Source organism: Alosa pseudoharengus, unplaced genomic scaffold (genome assembly GCF_046254945.1).
Source record: "Alosa pseudoharengus isolate Yale_2024_CS ecotype anadromous, Long Island Sound unplaced genomic scaffold, YU_APseudo_1.1 YU_APseudo_1.1_scf_105, whole genome shotgun sequence".
Taxonomy (NCBI): Eukaryota; Metazoa; Chordata; class Actinopteri; order Clupeiformes; family Clupeidae; genus Alosa; species Alosa pseudoharengus.
The window spans coordinates 4,908-9,814 of record NW_027468571.1 but is presented as its reverse complement, the minus strand read 5'-3'; positions in this window follow the sequence as shown (position 1 = coordinate 9,814).

The window sequence follows — 4,907 nt, the reverse complement described above, 5'->3', positions numbered from 1 at the left end:
GTTCCAAAATGCGTTTTGCTGTCTCCATTGTCCAATGTGTCAAATCTTGTTCAACGAAAAAGTCTGCTGGTGGTAACAATGGAATGTAATTCATGTGTTTTTCTATGTGTGAATTTAGGCTCTCCAGTACTCTCTGCTGGTCAATTGGGAGGCTTCGGGAAAAGTTGACCTGGGGGATCCAAATCTCTGCGTCCGGGAATTTATCTTTCGCTGCTTTGACTGCTCTCTGTAATTGCTTTGTTGCTGTCTGTTTGAATTTCTGATTCCTGTTGTTGATGCCAAAGGATAATATTGCTTTTTCCACTGTTACTTTAACTTTTGCCTTTTTAATTATTTCTTCTGCGTGTAGGAATGTCGCACCCGGGTAGCTGTCTATTTGCAGATCTGGCGATTGGAAGTACGGCATCCTTGATATGTTTGAGTCCCCAATGATTATCCATTTCCTATCAACTGTAAGGCCCCAATCAATCATTTTTTTGTGTGTATTCAAGTGTCTAGTAGGTTTATTTTTTGGGGTGAGTGTTTGTTTAGGTGGGGTTAATGTTGGTGAAGTGGTTATTTGTATTGGTATGATTGTTGGTGTAGTCGATCCTTGTTGTGGTGAATGAGTAGGTGTCATCATTGTTGCTCTTTTCACAGGTAAGTCGGGGGATTGTGGAGTCTGTGGGGGTTCAGACTCCACGGTGAGGTCGAGTAAATCCCCAATTTGTTCTGATTTTTGTGTTTGTAGCCAATTGTCCAATGTTTGTTGATCTTTTTTGTTGTTAACAGGTTCCTGTGGTTGGCTGACCGGGTGTAGTTCGATGGTTATCTCCGGGTCAAGTACCACACATGAGTTTTTTGTTTTTTGTGTTTTAACCCTTTGTTGTTTTATTTTTTGCAGGTTTGTCGGTGTAAGAAGAGGGCTCTTTGGCGGTGGCAGAGGAGGAAATTCTGCGTCAAAGGACCAGTCGTCTTTCTGTCCAGCTGTTTTTGCCTCTCCAACTAATTCAGAGGCAACCTGTGTTGTCTCCTCCAGGAGCTGTTCTGCCCGAGCAACAGTTTCCATTTTCAATTTTTGTCCAAAATGTCTGATTGCCCATTTCTTGGCTATATTAAAGGCTGTGTGCCACTCTTCATCAATAAGGGACATCAGTTCCCCAAGTGTCTCCTGGATTCCTAATTCGTAATGTTGCTCAAGAATGAGTTGTGTATTGTACGCCCAATTTCTCGCATTGCCAGCAAGTAGTTCCAATACTTTTTCGCTGGGGGAGGATGGTTTGATGGTCTTAATGAGTAGGGTTTCTAATCTCTGAAAGGATTTGGGTGAGTCTTCTTTTTTTGTTTCAACATTTTTCAGGTGATGTACCATTTTGATTAGTTTTACTATTAGTTTACTTGTTGTTCTCAGTTCTGAGCTAGCAGGGATGTAATTGTTATTTTGATTGTTTTTCGATGTTGTTTTTGTCATTCTTTGGTTATTGTCAAAACGGTTCGCGTTCCTCCTTCGGGAAGCGTCATCGTTTTTGGGTCTGTATCGGGAATTACTGGAACGGTTCGCATTCCCGTTCCGGGAAGCCTCATCGTTTTTGGGTCTATATCGAGAATCATTAGAACGGTTTGCATTCTCGTTTCGGGAAGCCCAATCGTTCCAGCGTCTAAATCGGTAGTAGTTGGAGCGGTCCGCATCCTGATTTCGGGAGGCCACATCACCCCCACGACCATTAAAATGGCAATGGGGATTGTCCGCACTCCTTCCATCAGAAGCCACATCGATCCAACGTCTGCGTCTAAGGTAAGTATTGTCATAGTTTGTCATGTCATGTTGTCTAGAATTGTTATAGTTTGTTGAATTTTGTTGTCTAGGAGGGACCATACGTCCTCTCCTATAATGGACTCTTGTCCATTCATTGTTTACTGTCATTTTTTTCGTTCAAGCGTATCCACGACGTTTCGATATCTACTGATATCTTTCTCAAGTGGCAAGCTTGAACTGAATATAGATTTTTTTCAAGTAGTGAATTGAGGCAGGCTCTGTTGATGTTCACCCTTCGGTGTCTCGATCTAGACTGAGGCCAAATCGGTCTGCACCTCCTTTTATAGCCTCTGACGGGTTTTCTCGATGTTTGGTTTTTGATGCATTTGTTGAGGTATACCAAAGTCATCGATTTGTTAATTCAATCAGGTAAGTATAAAATACTTTAGAAATATTTATATTTTGTATTTTGTGTGTTTAGGGGAATTATTTACCTTTAAACCGTTGGTTTGTTTGAAGGTACTGTTTAATGATTGTATATTGATCCAGGTAAGTATAAATACGTTTTGGAAGTAGTTTTGTTGATCCAGGTAAGTAATTAATCCTTTTATGAATGTTCTGGGTAAGTATTTTACTTAGAGATATGGTGTTAATTGATGTTTGATGTTTAGAAGTAGTTTTGTTGGTTCAGGTAAGTATTTTAATTTTTTAGATGTTCTGGGTGAGTATATATCTTAGAAAAATGATGTTGGTTGATGTTTTAATTTTTAATTGTTTTTTCTTTTCTTTCAGGAAATCCAGTTTTTGGAGGAGATGGACGGTGATGTTGGGGGGAGAGGCACTGGCGTGTTAGGTTAGGGTTTATCCTTTACCAGGACCCCCGGATCAGAGGGGAAGACCCCAGAGTCGGGTTGGGGTTAGGATTAGGGATTGGGGTTAGGATTAGGAAATGGTAGGGGGTAGAGGTTAGGGTTAGGATTAGGAATTGGTAGGGGATAGGGATCGTGGTTGGGGTTAGGAATTCGGTTGGGGTAAGGAATTGGTTGGGGTGGGGGTTGGGTTTAGGGTTAGGGTTAGGTCAGGGGTTAGGTCAGGGCCATCCCACCCATCACCCGGAGCCCCAGCAAGGTTGGGCACTGTCCATCCCCTTTCCCAACGCTAATGTCCATCTTTAGTTTTCATTTAGGCCTTTAGGATATACCGTGTTTAATTTCATAATCCATTGCCTTTCTACCAGTAGTCTCTCTTGCAGGGTCCAAAATCGGTTGCTTTGGAGTCCCATGACCTGTAAGGATGAGAGGCCATGGTGTAAGAAGTGTTTTACTATATGTGTATTTGTCTCTTTCTTGTTTTTGATGTTATAAACGTGTTGGTACAGTCTAATTTGTATTGTATTTCTGGTTTGTCCCACATATTGCTTAAGGGTTAGGGTTAGGGTTAGGGTTAGGGTTAGGGTTAGGGTTAGGGTTAGGATAAGGGATGAAAACCAAGAGAAATGAGGGATTCCGCAATAACTCCCGAACGGAAGGTCGTATCGACTCGAGACCGGTTCCGTTGGATTCGGGGTGAGATTCCGCATCGATTGGTATATAATTTTTCCCCGTAGGACCCCGGGAAGGGGTAGTTTCAAAATCTGCCCCTCAAGTGAGGGATTTCCTTATATCTCGGGCTGTGAAAGTCGTAGAGTGAGGGTTCACATATCAATCGATTCTGCTCGTCAAGACGCGTCTTTTGAGACCACTCTCGACTTCCTGCGATATCCGGAAGTTGGTGAAAAACCGGAAATAGACGTAAAAATCGCTGTATCTCGAGAACGGAAGGTCGTAGAGAGAAGCGGACAAGTTCCCCGGCTTCCTCGTGGCCGGTTTTGGGGAGGCGGAAAAGAAAATATTTGACCTATCACCTTTCGTTCGGAAGTTATAGCCGTTTTTAGTTTCCCCATTGAAATGAATGGGAAAAATCAAAAATTCTTCTAAGTCCAAAGTGGGTTCTGAAAAAAGTTCCCCCAGAAAGTGTATAGGAGTACGTTTTATGTGATTCTGAGTCGAATGGCACACATTTGTAGTGAACTTTTTTTTTTCCCCATACAAATTTTTTTTACTGTTTGAGTGGATAGATCTTTGAAAATGACTTACAATTGCACCCATCCATTTCGCCACTAGGGGTAGGGTTCGAGAGTTATGAAAGAAAATGTGTTTGAATGGAAACACAATGGAAATATGTTGGACGAATGGTTAGGGTTTGGACAAGGGTATGGTAAGGGAGTAGATTGACCTTTGACCTTTGACCTTTGACCTAGGGTTAGGGTTAGGGTTAGGTAAGGGTTTGTCCTTTGCCCAGCTCGGGTTAGGGTTAGGGTTAGGGTTAGGGTTAGGGTTAGGGTTAGGGTTAGGGTTAGGGTTAGGGTTAGGGTTAGGGTTAGGTTAGGGTTAGGTGAGGGGAAATGGATTTTTAGGGGGGCAGAGTCGCCTAGAGTGCACGGGCCAATTGGGTCGGAGCAGACCAGTGCTGAGTGTGAGGGCAAACCTGTCTTGTGCTAAAGGGTAGTTGTGTGTGATAAAGGGGGCAGAAAAAATAATAATAATAAAGGTGTAAGAAAACTAAGGTGATACCATGTGATGTGTAATAACTGTGTAATAAGTGTGAAATAAAATGTGTAATAAATGTGTAATAAGTGTAAAATAAATTATGTAATAAATGTGTAATAAATGTGACTGTGGGATTGGGGCTGAGAGGAATTAAGGGTTTGGGATGGGGGCTGGGGAAGGGGTTAGGAGTTGGAAATGAGGGAGGTTAGGAATGGGGACTGGGTTAAGGTTAGGAATGGGGACTGGGTTAAGGTTAGGAATGGGGAAAGTTGGGGTTAGGAAATGGGACTGGGTTAAGGTTAGAGGTTGGGAATGGGGAGAGGTTAAGGTTAGGAATTGGGACTGGGTTAAGGTTGGGGGGGGGGGGTTAGGAAATGGGACTGGGTTAAGGTTAGGAATTGGGGGGGGGGGGGGGGGGGGGTTAGGAAATGGGACTAGGTTAAGGTTAGGAAATGGGACTGGGTTAAGGTTGGGAATGGGGAGAGGTTGGGGTTAGGAATTGGGACTGGGTTAAGGTTAGGAGTTGGGACAGGGGGGGGGGGGTAGGAAATGGGACTGGGTTAAGGTTAGGAGTTGGGAATGGG